Here is a 19,723-nt window from a genome sequence, read left to right as displayed (position 1 = left end):
CCTTCTTCTATTTTATTATTTCTCGTTTTAATCTACTTTTGATTGGATTAAAATGTCCGTGCACGATTTTACTATTTTAACTTAATTATTACTTTTCTTATATGATTTCTCCAAGCGTTTTAATAATATCCAATCCGATTTGTAATCAGATAATCCATTGTATAAGCTAATGGACTCAAAGCCCATTAGTTAATCCCTTATAAATAGAAATTAACCTAGCAAGCAACTAGGTCAATTTATTTGTTGGTGCGTAAGACTCCAGCCGCACGCCTCCCTCCTTTTCTCTCTTTTGTTCTTCTTTTCTCCCTTTGACTCCATTGTTGAATTTCTTTCTTTCTTCCAAACTCATACACAAATTATATTTTCATAATCCTTGCTCTTATCTTTACAACATATTCATCTCCAAATAATTTTACGGGGATTATTTGTATGGACCTTTTGACCTACCTTTAAGGTCTCTTATTTTTAATGGGTAAAGAAGAAGAAATGTCTTTTATGGTGCTTTTATGGATTTGGATTCGGGTATTCTTTATAGTCGATTTTTTGGATGCTGACACGTGTTGGATACGAGGATTTGTTGGTCGTTTTCTTTATGGAGGTTTTCATTAATTGCTAATGAGGTATCTAGGTGTTTCTCTTTTAATTGTGTTTATGCCAATTGATGTAATTAATATGATTTAATGATTGTTTTACATGATTGGTACATGTTTGATTATTTGTTATCATGATTAAATATGTTTCGCATGTTTGTATATGTTTTTATGCGTTAATTACATGTCGTATGTTGCTTATGCGTTAAATATGGGTGTCATGAGCGTAATTAGGGTTTGGGAGTGAACCCTAGTGAAGGCATGATAGGCGGCCAAGAGTGCTCCCCAAAGTTATAGCTAAAGGTAGTGTAACCTTGATGATGATTCAAGTGTTATAGCTGAAGTTAGTACAACTTTGGGTTGTTACTCAAAGTTATGGTTGTTCGAGTTATAACCTTGGAAATATGAATTCAAGGTTATAGTTGAACCTACTATAACATTGAAGTGCGAGTCAAGGTTATAGTTGAGACTAATGTAACCCTGGGATTATGGCTCAAGGTTATGGTTGACGCTAGTATAACCTTGAGTTTCGTGTCAAGGTTATGGTTGAGGTTACTGTAACTTTAAAGGTATTTATTGAAGTTATAGTCGAGGCTGGTATAACCTCATGTTTAGACTTTATGTTATGGTTAAGGTTACTATAACATTGATCAGTAGTAATTGTTTCATATATATAGAGTTATACCCAGTCGTAGTATAACATTATGTTAGCTTATGTCTTTGATTACACTATTCTATGGTGGAGTTGTGATGTTGTTCATGCATTGTTGGTGCTGTCAGTTATACTGTGTACTTGTTATTTGGTTGGTTGTATAGATAACGATAGTATCAGTTATATACTATCGGAATGAACAAACGCTACCCTTAGTGGATTATTAAGGTCTATGTTCGGGATTGGTCAGAGGCAGTTCGTTATACGCTCTGGTCCCCGTGTGTCGTTCGGTGTAGGAGAGGCAGTTCGTTATACGCTCTGTGTTTCACCGAGAGGTCTGGCCAGGTCTTAGGCATGTAGGCAGTGGTTATACGCTACACATAGTGTGGATGCAGTTCATTATACCGTCCACAGTTGATGCAGTTCGTTATACGGTCCATACCGACTATGGAGGCAGTTCGTTATACGCTCCATATCTAGAGGCAGTTCGTTATACGCTCTAGTTGTTAGAGGCAGTTCATTATACGCTCTAACGACATTCATTCTATACACTGTGTTTGTTGCTAGGGGCAGTTTGTTATATGCTCTAGTGCTTGGAGGCAGTTCGTTATACGCTCTGAGGGTTGTTTGGTTTGGTTATGGTTACATCGAGTTTGATTGTCCTAAGTTTCTACGTGGTGTGGTAACATGCGTTGTTGTCATGTGTCATCTCATGTGGTTTAATTTGGAGTTATTAATTAGGTGGTTGTCCTAATATGTCCTGGTTTGATGGTAAGTTTGTGTGGAATCTTCAGGAGTATAGATGGTCTCACATGTTTACTAGTTTTGCATTACAATTGTTATTGATTGTTAGTTATATTCAATTGTTGTAAACATGACTGGGAGAGCATCTAGTTACTCCCGACTGATTGTCGACCCCTCTTCTCAGGTTGTTCAGTTTGTTGCTGACTGGTTGATGCTTGCTTGGGGAGTGTGCGAAGCGAGCTTAAAAATAAAATAGGAGTTTGCTTTATGTTTTAAGAACCTTTGAATAATGTAATAGTTTGGCTTTTGATTTAGTAGCGAACCGGATTGGTCAGGTGTTTCCGCCACCTTGACCCTTTTATCATTGTTATACTCTGATAATTCATTTAGTATACGTTTTCTCTTTGTTTTATAATCCGGGTTGTTACAATAACCGAGTAGGGAAACCCTACCTGGAATAAGCAATCACGATATCATCATAAAGCAACTAATCAAAATCGTTCTTCAACGCAATCACCTCCTATCAAACATACAATCATACAATCACCATCTAATAAACACAATACTCCCAAAACCCCCAATTTACCCAATTAGGGTTTCAACTTAAATCAATGAAACGATATAAAAATCATACTAGAGGCTTGCCCACGATGCGACGGTCTCAACAGCGTAAAGAACTCCACGATCCGACGACTCTAGCCCTTAGGATTTGATAGCAATGTGAGAAGGGAAAGCTACGTAACTTGTGTTCTCTTGTGAAAAGTTTAGAATGAAGTAAGAGTGAAAAAGAAGTGACGAAATATGTTTTTATAACCTTCTCGCATTGCTATCAAAACCGTCAAAACAACCTGCAGAACCAACTTACTCGATCGAGTAAGTCACTTACTCGATCGAGTGCCACACTTACTCGATCGAGTACCCATCAGCAGAATACAGTTTTGTAAACCAAACATACTTACTCGACAGAGTAAGCCCCACTCGATAATGTACCCAAAGACATAGAAAACCGTAATATTATAGTCTTCCCTCCTTAAAAAGAACTTCGTCCCCGATGTAACACCCCTAATTTCCATAATATAATTCTTTAATTTTATTTTCCCATATTTTATATTTTATTTTCGGGAAAATATCCGTCTTTTGCATATTCGGCTCGTTGGGCTCGAATTTCTATGAAGACCCGCTCCCGCTTGGGTTTTCACGTGTGGTTTAGTCAGGGGCGTCTTAACAATAAGAGTGGCCCGGTGCTCCGCAATAAAATGAGGCCTCAAATTTTTTTTTTTTTTGAAATTTTATATAGCCAATAAACATAGTGTCGATTATTCATTTGCTAAAAAAACAAAGGCATAGAAGTAAAATTTGATAACATCATCCATTTATTCAAAAAAAACATCAATTTCAATTGTATCTCTCGTCCTTGTTAGTTATACTGCTCATTTTTACTTGAAAAGTACCCTCCTCCAAGCTTTTCTTGAGGCAAATATTTCAATCAAACTTCCATAATCAACCTTTTTCAACAAATTTGATCAACCAAACCCTGAACAAAATACAAAATACATAATTTAGAATAATTAAATGAAATTTAATTATGTATAACTATAACAAATTAACAACTTGACAATTGACATGGTTCACTTGGTCAGATTGTCACAGAGTCACAAACGGCAAACATGTATTCAATACTCAATTACAAATTATGGCCTTTAGATGATTAAGATGACAGAAATTATAATATAATTGTTAAAGAAAAAAATTAAAACTAAAAACTCATAAAATAAAATAAAATTTTTACCTGGGATTTCTCCTTCTATACTCTTTTACTAGAAATTGATGAATTTGTTTCAAAAAAAAAATAGCTAGAACTTTTGTTAGATGGTTAATCCGATTGAATGAAAAGTTTGGAGAATACAAGTGATTATTGTGAATTTGACTATTTGAGAGAGATATAATCAGAATGTTTAATTATTTTGGGTATATGAGATTAATGGGATTATGGGAATCTTGGGAAGGAGAAGTTTACGCCTGATTGATTGCTAATTGATAACTTAAACGCTATTATGAAGTCAGTTATACGGAGATTTGGAGAAGATTTAAGTTTCCTTTTTTTTTTAACTGACCAAGAAAATTTCTTTTTTGGGCCCAAATTTTGGAGGCCCTGTTCCTGGGCTCAGCCTGAACCGGCCCATAGCCGCCCCTGGGTTTAGTGTTTATGGGGGAATTTTGGGCCTAAGCTTGAAATAAACCCATGAGCTTCTCTATAAATAAGAAGGGAAACCAAACCCTTGCTTCTCTTTTCTCAAAAACCCTAAACCTAATTTCTCTCCTCCTCCTTCCTCTCTTGTGTCGCGCGCCCCTTCCTAGGGTTTCGTGTCGTTCTTCCTTTCTTCCTCCTTCCTTCATCATCTTTCATGCTTAGATCGATCCTACTTCTTGGATTTGTCTATCTTCTTCGTAAGTTTTATGTTTTCGCATAGTTTTATAGTTTTTATAGTTTTTATATATATATAGTTAGTATATTTATTAGTTTCGTTATCTTTGACACGTGGATGATTTCTATAAAGGCGTGGAAGTTGCACCTGGAGAAGACGTTTATATCGTTGAAGACGATCTTTAGGATTATTTGCTTAATAAGGTAACTAGGTGTTTTCTTTTAATTGTGTTTATGCCAATTGATGTAATTAATATGATTTAATGATTGTTTTGCATGATTGGTACATGTTTGATTATTTGTTATCATGATTAAATATGTTTCACATGTTTGTATATGTTTTTATGCATTAATCATATATCATATGTTGCTTATGCATTAAATTATGGGTGTCATGAGCGTAATTAGGGTTTCCAAATCAAACCCTAGTGGCGGCATGATAGGCGACCAAGGGTGCTCTCCAAAGTTATAGCTAAAGCTAGTATAACCTTGATGATGATTCAAGTGTTGTAGCTAAAGTTAGTACAACTTTGGGTAGTTACTCTAGTTATGGTTGAAACTACTATAACATTGAAGTACAAGATAAGGTTATAGCTGGAACTAACGTACCCTGAGATTTATGGCTCAAGGTTATGGTTGGAACTAGTGTAACTTGAGGTTCGTGTCAAGGTTATAGTTAAGGTAAGTATAACTTCAAGTCGTATATATTGAAGTTGTAGTCGAGGTTACTATTACCTCGCACCTAGGGTTTATGTTATGGTTAGGGTTGCTATAATATTGAGTGGTTAATGTTAAAGTTATAACTGAAGTTACTATAACATTGGTTGCTTATACTTGTTCGCATGTTGTGTTGTGTTCAGTTATTATTTGACATTATATTTCATATATCTTTGGTTACTCTTGTTCATATGATAAGTAGGATGGTCGGTTATACTATTCTACGAGTTGAGTCGTGATGTTGTTCATGCATGCTAGTACAGTCGGTTATACTGTGCATTGGTTTGTTGCTAGTTTGAATAGATGACGGTAGTATCAGTTATATACTATCGGAATGAACCAACGCCACCCGTTGATGCGGGATTTGTTTTGGTCTGTGTTCGGAACTATCCAGAGGCAGTGGTTATACGCTCTGGTTCCCGAGTGTCGTTCGGTGTACAGTTATTGCACCGAGAGTCTGGCCAGGTCTTAGACATATAGGCAGTGGTTATACGCTATACATAGTACCGTGGAGGCAGTGGTTATACGCTCCACACCGATGGAGGCAGTGGTTATACGCTCCGTAAGCTAGAGGCAGTGGTTATACGCTCTGGAAAGTTAGAGGCAGTGGTTATACGCTCCAACGGGCGTTCGCTCTATTCGCTATGCTTTGTTGCTAGCTTTGTGCCTTCTGTTGCTGTGGATTGTGTGTCACCATGTTTGCTATGCTTCAATGCTAGCTATGTGCCTTATGTTTTTGTGGGTCATTTGTCACTACTAGTCTTGTAGGTGTTCATGGTCTAGTGATTGCATATGGTCTAGGTTTGCATGATTGCATCCGTTAAGATTGATTAAGTCATGGTAAGCTATGTTGGGTTTTTCATGAGTATAGATGATCTCACATGTTTACTGGCTTTACATTTCATTTGTTAATGATTGTTGATTATATTCAATTGTTGTAAACATGATTGGGAGAGCATCTAGTTACTCCCGACTGAATTGTCGACCCCCTTCTCAGGTTGTTCAGGTTGAACGCTTGTTGCTGTCTGGTTGATGCTTGCTTGGGGAATGTGCGGAGCGAGCTTAATAATAAATTAGGAGTTTGTTTTGATGTTTTAAGAACCTTTGAATAATGTATTAGTTGTTTTGGATTTAGTAGCGAACCAGATTGGTCGGGTGTTTCCGCCACCTTGACCCTTTTATCAGTACCGTACTCTGATATTCTCTTTATATAAGTTTTTCCTTTGTTTTATAATCCGGGTTGTTACAGTTGGTATCAGAGCGAACACGCTCCCAACTCTCACTTAGTTGATGACTAAAATAAATGACCTAGTTAATGAGTGAGAGTAAATGGGGTAGAAACCAATAGGATTTGTTGGTTTTGTTACGTTTGTAAAGTGTATGAGTAGTTGTTTGGAGTGGTACTTAGGTTCTACCACTTATAACGAGATTTCGTTCTTGCAGATGGTGCGCAACAGAAATGGCGAGTCTGATGCAGATCGCATCAGGAGACTTGAGGCCGCTTTGGCATCTATGGCCGAAGGTTTCACCAACCACCTCAACAACAACAATAACAACAACAACAACAACAACAACAACCATCCGCAACCGACAGTGTTTGATCGCTTTGCTCGTCACCGTCCTCCTACTTATGATGGTGCGAATGATCCTACTGCTTTGGAGGCATGGATTCAAGAGATCGAGAAGTTGTTCCTCGCTACTAGATGTCCTGAGGATCAGATGGTGGATATTGCCACCTATTATCTGAAGGACGAGGCCGACAACTGGTGGGCTCTTGCTAGAGCTGGTCTGGAAGTTCAACCAGGATATGGTTGGGCCGTCTTCTCTGAAGCGCTGAAGAAGAGGTTTTATCCTGAGGAGATGCGCTGGCAGAAGGAGCAGGAGTTCCTTCGTCTACAGCAAGGTTCCATGACCGTTGAGGAGTACACCAACAAGTTCGTGAAGCTGTCACGTTTCGTTACTTCTGTAGCTATGGACGAGGTTTCGAGGACTCGTCACTATGAGAAGAATCTAGCTCCTAAAGTCCGGACTGCTATGTCTGGCATTCCTTCAACTTCTTTCCAGCAGGCCTATGACCGTGCTCTTAGTATCTATGATTCAGTTCTTGCTACCGAGGCTGAGGAGAGTGCAAAGAATAAGTTCATGAAGAGGCCTTATGTTGCTCCTAATGCTTCCCATAAGAAGCAGAAGTACGAGGCTTGTCCATATACCTCGCGCGATCAGAGTCAAGCTAGGGAGGGTATGACCTGTTTCAGATGCAGAAAGCCTTACCATCCGGGTATAAGTTGTGCTCCTGGTACACCGATCACATGTTACACGTGTAAAGCTCCGGGACACAAAGCTGTTGACTGTCCCCAGAAACCAAAGGCGGAAGCGCCGAAGGTGGAAGCTCCGAAGACTGGTCGTGTCTTTGTTATGAGTCGTGCTAAGGCTGATGCTAATCCAGATGTGGTTACGGGTACCTTTCTCGTTCATTCTTTATCTGCTTTTGTTCTTTTTGATACGGGTGCATTAATGTCTTTCGTATCCGAATCCTTTTCCGTCCGTGCTGGACTCTCTTCTTCTTCATCCGTTCATACCTCTATATCCCTTCCTACGGGTGAGATTGTTTCTTGCTCCGTTCTTTTCAAGGACGTGCACTGTCGATGCTCGCATGGGCGATCCTTCCTGCCGATCTCGTCCAATTCAAACTCGGAGAGTTTGATGTGATTTTGGGTATGGATTGGTTATCTCGCTATGACGCTAGGTTTCTGTGTCGTGATCAGAAGATCGTGCTTAAGAGTCCCACAGGTTCGAGAGTTTCTTATTAGGGTGTTAGGGTTACACCTACGGTTAAGTGGGTATCTGCTTTGAAGAGGGTTAACATGGGTAGAAAGGGTCATCAGATCTATCTGTGCAGTGTCCATGGTGTTTCAGTTGAACCTAAGCTAGAGGATATCCCTGTGGTTAGGGAGTTTCTCGATGTCTTTCCTGAGGATCTACCTGGTATTCCTCCTGAGCGAGATGTAGAGTTCTCAATTGAGTTGCTACCTGGAACTGGTCCCATTTCGAAAGCTCCTTATCGTATGGCACCAGCTGAGTTACAAGAACTTAAGAAACAACTTGAGGAGATGATCGATAAGGGTTTTATCCGACCGAGTGCTTCACCGTGGGGTGCTCCTGTTCTGTTCGTCAAGAAGAAGGATGGCAGTATGCGGTTGTGCATCGACTACCGTGAGCTGAACAAGGTTACTATCAAGAATATGTATCCTTTGCCGAGGATCGAGGATCTGTTTGATCAGCTCCGTGGTGCGAGTGTGTTCTCGAAGATCGACCTGAGGTCAGGTTACCATCAGATTCCAGTTAGGAATGAGGATATTCCTAAGACCGCCTTTCGTTCAAGGTATGGCCATTATGAGTTCGTGGTGATGCCGTTTGGTTTGACGAACGCACCTGCCGTTTTCATGGATCAGATGAACCGCACTTTCAGCGATATTTGGATAAGTGTGTCATGGTGTTCATAGACGACATACTGATTTACTCGAGAGATGAGGCTGAACACGAGAATCACCTTCGTGTTATCTTGGAGACTCTGAGTAAGCAGAAGTGGTATGCCAAGTTCTCAAAGTGCGAGTTTTGGTTAAAGGAAGTTACCTTCTTGGGTCATGTGATATTTGGCGATGGAGTTATGGTTGATCCGTCGAAGATCCGAGCTGTGGTTGATTGGGAAAGTCCAAGGAATGTGAACGAGGTTTGGAGTTTCCTTGGTCTAGCTGGGTATTATCGTCGGTTTGTACATGACTTCTCTAAGATCGCAAGACCAATGACTCAGTTAATGAAGAAGGAATCCAAGTTCATTTGGACTGAGGCTTGTGAATCTGCCTTCCAGGAGTTGAAGAAGAGGTTGACTACCGCTCCTGTGTTGACTCTACCAGAAGAGGGTGTTGAGTTCGATGTTTTTTGCGATGCGTCAAAGTTTGGGTTGGGTTGTGTCTTGATGCGAAGGGTAAAGTTGTGGCTTATGCTTCCCGTCGCCTTGAAAGTTCACGAGACGAACTATCCGACTCACGATCTTGAGTTAGCGGCGGTGGTGTTTGCACTTAAGCCGGCGACACTACTTGTATGGAGTCTCTTGCAACTTTTATACGGATCATAAGAGCTTGAAGTATATCTTCACTCGGAGAGATCTTAACATGAGGCGAGACGTTGGTTGGAGCCGCTTAATGACTACAAGATTGAGTTGCGATATCATGAGGGGTAGGCAAACGTGGTTGCCGATGCTTTGAGTCGCAAGGTGTGCCATGGTATGAGATCTGTGTTGGTGTTACCTGATGACTTGAGTCGAGAGTTCCAGAAGATGAGCCTTGAGGTAGTTCTTCCGGGTACTTTCGATTTGAGTGCGATGGTTGCTGAACCCGAGATTCTTCATGAGATCCGAGTTAAGGAAAGAGAGGATGAATACTTAGAAGGAATTCGAGTCGCTATAAGCGAAGGGCGCGCCAAAGACTTCGACGTTGGACCTGATGATGGTTTACGATTCCATGGTCGTTGGTGTGTTCCTAGCTGTGAGATCTTAAAATGTAAGATTCTCAAAGAGGCTCATAGTACTCCCTATTCGGTTCATCCTGGTGGTGATAAGATGTATAAGGATCTGAAGCTAAAGTTTTGGTGGCCGGGTATGAAGAAAGATATCGCCGAGTTTGTAAGTCGTTGCTTGGTTTGTCAGAAGGTTAAGTTCGAACATCAGAGACCTGGTGGTCTACTACAACCTTTGGAGATTCCCACATGGAAATGGGACTCGATTTCGATGGACTTTGTTATTGGTTTGCCGAGGTCGCCGAGGGGAATGAATGCGATTTGGGTCGTGGTTGATCGTTTGACTAAGGTCGCACATTTCATTCCATTGAAGGAGACTTGGAGTCTCGAGGAACTAGCGAATGCTTATCAACAAGAGATCATTCGTCTTTATGGAGTTCCTAAGGATATCATCTCCGACCGTGATCCGAGGTTTTGTTCGCAGTTTTGGAAGAAGCTGCAGTTAGCTTTGGGTAGTGAGCTTAAGATGAGTACGGCATTTCACGCTGCAACTGATGGTCAGACTGAGCGTATGATTCAGACGCTCGAGGATATGTTGCGAGATTGTGCTTTGGAGTTTCAAGTTAGTTGGGAGAAGAGTTTACCGCTCGTGGAGTTCTCCTACAACAACAGTTACCAAACGAGTATTCAGATGGCTCCGTTTGAGGCACTTTATGGAAGGAAGTGTCGTAGTCCTTTGTGTTGGGACGATTCTAGTGAGGCTGTCGTTCTTGGTCCAGAGTTGGTTCAAGAATCGATTGAGCAAGTGAGGTTGATCCGCGAGAAGCTTAAGGCAGCCCAGGATCGACAGAAGACGTTATGCAGACTTGCGGCGTAGGCCGATCGAGTTTGAGGTTGGCGATAAGGTTTTTCTTAAGGTTTCGCCTATAGGTTGGCTTTACCTCCGAATCTGTCAAAGGTTCATGATGTGTTCCATGTGTCGCAGTTGTGTCGTTATCGCAGTGATCCTTCTCATGTCCTTCAGGCTGATGTTATCGAGTTTGAGCATAACCTGACTTATGAGGAACGACCTGTTCGTATTTTGGAACGTCAGGAGAAGAGGTTAAGGAATAAGGTTTTACCTTTGGTCCGGGTTCTGTGGAGAAGTCAGAAGTTTGAGCAAGAGACTTGGGAAACCGAAGCGTCTATGCGAGAGAAGCATCCACATCTTTTCGAGTGAGGTAGTTCTCTTATCAAGTTTCGAGGACGAAACTTCTTTTTAGGGGGTTGGATTGTAACACCCCTAATTTCCATAATATAATTCTTTAATTTTATTTTCCCATATTTTATATTTTATTTTCGGGAAAATATCCGTCTTTTGCATATTCGGCTCGTTGGGCTCGAATTTCTATGAAGACCCGCTCCCTCTTGGGTTTTCACGTGTGGTTTAGTGTTTATGGGGGAATTTTGGGCCTAAGCTTGAAATAAACCCATGAGCTTCTCTATAAATAAGAAGGGAAACCAAACCCTTGCTTCTCTTTTCTCAAAAACCCTAAACCTAATTTCTCTCCTCCTCCTTCCTCTCTTGTGCCGCGCGCCCCTTCCTAGGGTTTCATGCCGTTCTTCCTTTCTACCTCCTTCCTTCATCATCTTTCATGCTTAGATCGATCCTACTTCTTGGATTTGTCTATCTTCTTCGTAAGTTTTATGTTTTCGCATAGTTTTATAGTTTTTATAGTTTTTATATATATAGTTAGTATATTTATTAGTTTCGTTATCTTTGGCACGTGGATGATTTCTATAAAGGCGTGGAAGTTGCACCTGGAGAAGACGTTTATATCGTTGAAGACGATCTTTAGGATTATTTGCTTAATAAGGTAACTAGGTGTTTTCTTTTAATTGCGTTTATGCCAATTGATGTAATTAATATGATTAAATGATTGTTTTGCATGATTGGTACATGTTTGATTATTTGTTATCATGATTAAATATGTTTCACATGTTTGTATATGTTTTTATGCATTAATCATATATCATATGTTGCTTATGCATTAAATTATGGGTGTCATGAGCGTAATTAGGGTTTCCGAATCAAACCCTAGTGGCGGCATGATAGGCGGCCAAGGGTGCTCTCCAAAGTTATGGTTAGGGTTGCTATAATATTGAGTGGTTAATGTTAAAGTTATAACTGAAGTTACTATAACATTGGTTGCTTATACTTGTTCGTATGTTGTGTTGTGTTCAGTTATTATTTGACATTATGTTGCATATATCTTTGGTTACTCTTGTTCATATGATAAGTAGGATGGTCGGTTATACTATTCTACGAGTTGAGTCGTGATGTTGTTCATGCATGTTAGTACAGTCGGTTATACTGTGCATTGGTTTGTTGCTAGTTTGAATAGATGACGGTAGTATCAGTTATATACTATCAGAATGAACCAACGCCACCCGTTGATGCGGGATTTGTTTTGGTCTGTGTTCGGAACTATCCAGAGGCAGTGGTTATACGCTCTGATTCCCGAGTGTCGTTCGGTGTACAGTTATTGCACCGAGAGTCTGGCCAGGGTTTAGACATATAGGCAGTGGTTATATGCTATACATAGTACCGTGGAGGCAGTGGTTATACGCTCCACACCGATGGAGGCAGTGGTTATACGCTCCGTCAGCTAGAGGCAGTGGTTATACGCTCTGGCAAGTTAGAGGCAGTGGTTATACGTTCTAACGGGCGTTCGCTTTATTCACTATGCTTTGTTGCTAGCTTTGTGCCTTCTGTTGCTGTGGATTGTGTGTCACCATGTTTGCTATGCTTCAATGCTAGCTATGTGCCTTAGGTTGTTGTGGGTCATTTGTCACAACTAGTCTTGTAGGTGTTCACGGTCTAGTGGTTGCATATGGTCTAGGTTAGCATGATTGCATCCGTTAAGATTGATTAAGTCATGGTAAGCTATGTTGGGTTTTTCATGAGTATAGATGATCTCACATGTTTACTGGTTTTACATTTCATTTGTTAATGATTGTTGATTATATTCAATTGTTGTAAACATGACTGCGAGAGCATCTAGATACTCCCGACTGAATTGTCGACCCCCTTCTCAGGTTGTTCAGGTTCAACCCAACCTATAACACATGAACTCTTAACATCAAATCCACCAACTATGCCTACCTCCACAACATGGCTCACGATATCGTATCCACCACATTATAGTCTCTCGACACTAACTCCATACACTTCCAAATACCATCCACAAACGCCGCTACCTTCGTCACACTAACATATTATCCACTAGAAAATTCAATATCAAGACACCCATAAACATCAAACGGAATGTTACATTCTACATCCTAAAAAAGAACTTCGTCCTCGAAGTTTACTCAAACTCATAAACATCATCATCCAACTGTCAACACTATCGAACTCATAAACATCATCATCCAACTGTCAACACTATCGAATTATTCTCCCATTCCTAAACACCGCACTACTACAAGCACGGCCATGACCTTTAACAAAATCAATCACAACACAAATCCATCCTTTATTCTACACCAACACTCAAACTTCCAATTATACCGCAACATGTACAACCATCAAACTCTCCGTGTCGCATCCTACTCCTCTTAAGATAAATGTTACGTCCTCGTAACCCACTAATACTAGATCCTTTGCTCTACTTCCCAAAATCCTCATCACCACCGCATGTCAACGATAACCGACTATAACCTCAACACCTACAACCATTCCTATATCCAGATCTCTCTTCCTCTAACAGTCCTCATTCCTCAATTCATTCCGCACTCTATCTAACCTATACCATAAAATCCTTAGCAAAATCACCACAGCAACTCTTTAACATTACCGCAAAACAACATACTCCTCTATACATGCGCTTATCTCCATAATCATAATTCACGATCCACAATTGTTACACAAACTCTCAATAGATCCTCAAGCTCTCCCTTTATTACCACAACTCATCCACAACTTAACATGATACTAATTTCCAACATCCTATACTCACTGTCCCAACAAAATATTATGAACCACCTGCAGCTTCCAGATCAGTACAACACATGTTCCACAAATCACTTGCCATTACTATGTCAACCAATGCCTCCTCGAAAAGAAGATCACAAGTACTCCAACAACCTCTTGCAACTGTGTCCCATCAACAGAATATCACTATACCATGACAGCAACGGAAATATACACAACTCTCTTCCATATCATACTCAATCCTCACTCCCAAGCTGAAGCTGGTAAGAAACATCAATAAACAAAACAACCATCTATCTGTCCAAACCGAAACAAGCAGAAAACAACAGTAAACAAAGCAACAATCTATGTATAAATGGTGTGTACTTTTGAAAACTTGTATCGAAATCATCCCTCCTACTCCACCACAACCGATGACGGCATCGCAATACCGCTGATGTGACTCATATTTGAGCACATTTAGTACCTGAATTAACCTCGTTCCCATGCTTTCTAGCATATATTAGGGTCATTTCTTATCTTTAGTTTCCCATTTTGCATATTCTTTGAAGTTTTGTGTCCTTGGTAGGAGAGGATTGCTAACCTTGCATTTATGGAGCGAAATGGAGCTAAATGGATTGTATCTAATGACCAAGCATCGAAGAGGAGACCGATACTAGAGGCCTAAACAAATAAATAGAGTGAAATGGGCAATGATGAAAAGATCCTTGCATCCCCAACACAATCCCCGCGGATTGTTAAGGAGCTAAACAAGAGAAGAACCCTGTCCAACGATCCGAGCGGCCCGAGCTCAGGACGAGCAGATCAGAGCAACGATCCGAGCGTCCCTGAGCAGAATCCGAGTGTACCAGGGCACGATCCGAGCGTCCCGACTGCCAGCCCGAGCGAATCTTCTTACAGGACAGGTCGTGGTTCAGGTGAGGACGAGCGGATCCTGGTGGGAGTTGCAAGCATGATCCGCGCATGTCCCTCGGGAGTTGCAATTCCTCAAGCTTCTCTTAGGGTCTTAATAGTCATAAGCCCTTAATAACCCTAATCCTTGTACTTAATTTTAGTATAAATACCTCATTGTACTACCTAGATTATCATCAATTCTTAATCAAGCTTTAATATCATCTTAATCCTCTCTTAATTTAGTCTTAATTTAGTTGTAATACACATTTCAATACTAATCACATCTTAATCTTCCATTAATCTCTAAATTGTTCTTAGTATTATTTGGGTAATTAGAAGATTATTTGGGTTTATTTGGAGGATTGACAACCTCCCATCAATCATCAAGTACTTCTATTATTCTTTGCATTATTATTTGGATCATCTCCATAGGTATAATTCCTTTTTACCCTTGTTTAATCATTGTTAATCACATCATTTATTCATCATTTATTCATCATTTATTACCTATTGATTTCGAAATTGAAAGAACCTTAACCAACAATAGAAGAGTTTCTAGAGGTACTTCAAGAGTTGTAGGTATTGGTGAGATTGTGGACATTCAACTAGGGCTGAGCATCGGTCCAAGACCCGACCGAACCGGGCCGGACCAAACCGGACCGGACCGAAGATCGAAAATAAAATTTTTGTGGACCGAAGACCGGACCTAAAACTTTCGGTCTTGGACCGGACCAAACCCGAAATATTCGGTCCGGACCGGTCTTAGACCGAAATGGACTTAGAACTAATTCTTTCACTATTTCGTGTATGATAATTACATTTAAGTTTCCCTAAATTAAATGTCGATGAATAATTAGACGATTGTTTTTGAGAAAAAAATACTCAATATTAATTTATAATGTCTTGTGAAGATAAAATGGTAATTTAGTTTGTAATATTCTAATGATAGTCTTTAGAAACATAAAATTCGGTGCATTTGGTCAGGACCTAAAATATCCGGGTTTGGTCCGGACCGGACCGAAGACCGAAAACTCAAAAAATGAGGACCGAGGACCGGACCTAAAAAATTCGGTCCGGGTTTGGTCCATACCAAATGGTCCGGTCCGGTCCATTTTTTCAGTCCGGACCTAAACTTGCTCACCCCTACATTCAACCAAATAACATTGAGTTTGTCAACCCTTTTGCAAGAGAAGGAGAGGATAACCCAATTCAAAACCCACCACAAAATCAACCTACAATGCCTAAATTTTCATCACATTCCGTACCAACCGAGGAGAACCTACCAAACGGTACTCCTACACCACCACATTTAACTGGTAATTTCATTGCCAAATCCGCATTCATACAATTAGTTGAGAGAAGTCAATTTGGAGGGATTCCTAGTGAAGACCCTCATTCACATATGAAGACTTTTTGTGACTATTGTGATGCTATTTCTCAAACCGGAGTTACTCAAGACCAAATCCGATGGGTATTGTTTCCTTTTTCTTTGATCGGTACTGCAAAGCAATGGTTGAAGAGCCTAGACAAGGCCACCCTTGGTATAGATTCATGGAAGAAGTTAGCACTTACCTTCTACAAGAAATTTTATCCTCTGGAGAAGACTAATATGTTGAGAGCCCAAATCACCGGGTTCAAGCAAAGGGATGAGGAATCATTATATGAAGCATGGGAGATATTTAAGGACACTTATCGTTCTTGTCCACACCATGGACTTAGTGAGTGGTTCCTTGTGCAACAATTTTGGAACGGCCTATATGAAAACTCCCGTAATGTTCTTATTATGGGATCCAATGGGATGTTTACCGAAGTTGATGACAATCAAACATGGGCCAAAATCGAAGAGATGGCGGTTCATAATTCCCAATATAGTAAGCCTCGAAATGCCACTAGAGGAGGAAAGCATGAGGTAGATTCCATCACTCAATTGGGTGCTCAACTAAGTGCTCATATCGACACCATCAATTTGAAGTTTGAGAAGGCCATGGCTAAGCTTGATGAAGCCTCCAAATCACCCAAACAACATGTTAATGCTATGGTGGCATCATCCTCAATCCTAAGTGGAGTATGTGAAAGTTGTGGAACCTTGGGACATGATCAAAGCGAATGTAGGGGAACAAATGAACAAGCTAATGCTTTCCAAGCATACAAGAGTGGTACCCTTATTCCAACTATTATAATGATAATACCAAATTTCATCCAAATCTTTCATACAAGAGCCAAAATGTTCAAAACCCCCAACCCACATACACCCCGCCTCCAATAAGAAACCAAGCTCAAAGACCCTTTTTCAACCAAAGCCAAGGTTATCAAAATCAACCTTCTTACAACCAATCAAATGACCAAAGCTTTGATGTTCAAAAAGCAGTCCTCCAAATGTAAAAGAACCAACAAGAATTCTTCATCCAAATGCAAAAAGATAGCCAAGCTAAATAAATCACCATCAACAACATTCTTGCCCACACCAAAATGCTAGAAACTCAAATGACCCAATTAGCATCTTCTAGCTCTCAAAGACAAAAGGGGCAATTACCGCCTCAAGGTAATCCCCCAAGACATGAGATGGTTAGTGCCATCCATTTGAGGAGTGGTACAAGATATGAGGGGACGAAGAGGCCAATTGATAACGATATTGTGGATGTTAGTGACAAGCAAAAAGTTGTGGCGAACTCTAAGGAGGTAGATCCTACTTCCAATGAAATTTCAAAGAAGAAGAATGAAGAGAAGGCTAAGGAAAAAGAGCCTATTGCGATTAGACTTTCATTACCAAGTCGCCAAGCTAAGCCTAAGCTTGATGAACAACTTGGAAAGTTCATGGAAATTGTGAAGAACTTAGAAGTCTCAATCCCATTCACGAAATTGATCAACCATGTTTCGGCTTATGCAAAGTACATGAAAGATATTCTTACCAAGAAGAAATCCATCCGAAAGTTGGAGACTATTGCCTTTACCAAAGTGAGTAGTGCTATTCTTCAAGGGAGTTCCCCTCCAAAGCTTAAAAATCCGGGAAGTTTTTCTATTCCATGTACCATTGGCGACACTACAATCAACAAAGCATTATGTGATCTTGGAGCAAGTGTAAGTGTTATGCCATACTCCGTATGTAAGAGGCTAGGAATGGGAGAGCTCAAATGCACCAACATCATTCTTCAAATGGCGGATCGATCAACAAAGATACCTTATCAACAAAGATACCTTTAGGGGTATGGGAGGATGAGCCCGTGAGAATTGGCAAATTCTTCATCCCGGTAGACTTTATCATTGTAGACATGGAAGAGGACTCCAACATTCCTATCATTTTAGGAAGACCTTTCTTGCATACCGCCGGAGTGGTAATCGATGTGAAACATGGAGAGCTCACACTCGAAGTAGGGGACGAGACAATCACTTTCAATCTTGACAAAACAATGAGAGCTCCCTGACTACATGAGCCATGCTTCATGGTCGATCACTATAGCCGAGAAACTGATAGAAAGAAGCTAGAATCTCTATGCAAAGATCAAGCCATGGGTAAAGAAATACCACCCATATGGAAGAAGAAAGTGGATGACCTTCAAGTAGCTCTATTCGGAGAGCAAGGAATTTTCAATAACAGCAAAGAGAACTTGAATAGCTCACCCATCAGGACAAGTAATGAAGAAGGCCTCATTGGCCAAGATAACAAGAAAGAAGAGTTGCCCTTGTCAACTCATGACATCATTGGAGAACAAGCTAGTGAAGTTTGCGGTCTATGGGGCGATGAATTTGAAGGATTAGTCAAACCTTATATTGGAAATGCTATGACCTTAGACCAAGGCTTTGTTGATCCTTGTCATCACTTTGACTTGGATGACTACAACAATAAAGAGAACAATGTGCAAAGGTCTACCCAAGACCTCTATCATGAAAATGAGCAAGCCTTCAACTACTTCTATAAGGTGTTGAGCAACATCAACAACACTTTGGCTTGCCCCCTTGACATCTCATCCAAGAATGAGAGTTTGGTGGAGTCCTCCCTAAACTACCATTTGTAAATATTCTAACCCCAACTCGCATTTTATTTCCTTTATTGCAAATTTGTCATATTTGGATTTGCATTTTTGTGCTTTAATGAAGATTTTTTTACATGAGAGCAAGTGAGGGAGGTATTTTAACGTGTTTTGATGTGTAGTGTTTGACCAAGTGTGGGGATGACAAATGCCTAGGCTAACCAAGCCTTTGTAGTACACCCACAACATTTAACAAAGGAGTAGAAGAAAGAATGACATGGGAAAAGGAATCCCCACAGGCAGACCTGAGCTCGTGGGAGCTGAAGAGGATCCGAGTGTCCCCAGCATGCATCCGAGCATCCTGACCTTAGGACGTGGGTCCTGGGAAAGTTTGAACTGAAGAAAATGTCCTGTAAGAAAATATGAGCAGATCATCCTCAGGACGCTCCTCCCCATCCTTAGGACGCTCGTCTTGGCATCAATCCCCACGTTCTGGGAGGACTCCTAGTCTATGAAATTACGTTGTAAGGAAATCTGCATGTCCCCAGGTGAATCCGAGCGTCTCCTCTAAAATACGCTCCAGCTGAAACTGATTCGCGCGTCATGACACTGGTTTGCAATTTCAGGATGTCATGTAAGACGATCCGAGCGTCCCTAACCGGTACTTAAACAAAAATACGGGACTCCCCTTCCTTCATCCCAATTCATTTCTATCTTTCAAAAACACAAACACATACCTTTTCTCCCACTTAAACCCTCAATCCCCTCATTCAAAAACACCAATTTTTCAACAAAATTCACCACCATTCAAACAAGACTTGCTCAAAACAAGATTAGATCACTTCTTTATCAACAAAAAAACACTTAAAAATCAAATTCCTCACAAATTGAATCAATTTTCTAGGGTTTCGGCAAAAAATTCGAAAATCCTAAATTGATTGAGGAATTGATTGAAGTTTGAGGAAGCAAGGAACATTCAAGCAAAATCTTGGTTTGTTGATACCAATTTGAGAAGGAGAATACAATGGCAAGGACCAAAGGCGGAACCAAGGCACCCAAGACCCCAAATCTATCAAAGAGACAACAAGCTCTTCTCGCATCTAAGGCTTTGGTAGTGACCCAACCAAGCGTGGAAATCCAAGAAATCACAACTCCTATTGAGGAAGCTACCACACCTACTCCGGTTATAGAATAATTGCCCAAATTTTCCAAAGGTAACTTTCTTAATCGATGCTCATAGGA

General features: G+C 40.5%; 1 non-coding gene across 1 annotated transcript; it reads right to left on the bottom strand.

Moving 5' to 3' along the window:
* Window positions 1-16,122: 16,122 nt before the first annotated feature.
* Window positions 16,123-16,229, bottom strand: LOC141625491 (small nucleolar RNA R71). Its single transcript, XR_012535269.1, has one exon. It is a non-coding gene; the product is annotated as a small nucleolar RNA R71 (small nucleolar RNA).
* Between the last annotated feature and the right edge of the window lie 3,494 nt (window positions 16,230-19,723).

Source organism: Silene latifolia, chromosome X (genome assembly GCF_048544455.1).
Source record: "Silene latifolia isolate original U9 population chromosome X, ASM4854445v1, whole genome shotgun sequence".
Classification (NCBI taxonomy): Eukaryota; Viridiplantae; Streptophyta; class Magnoliopsida; order Caryophyllales; family Caryophyllaceae; genus Silene; species Silene latifolia.
Note: the sequence above shows the minus strand (reverse complement) of the source record. Positions and strands in the feature narration are given on the sequence as shown.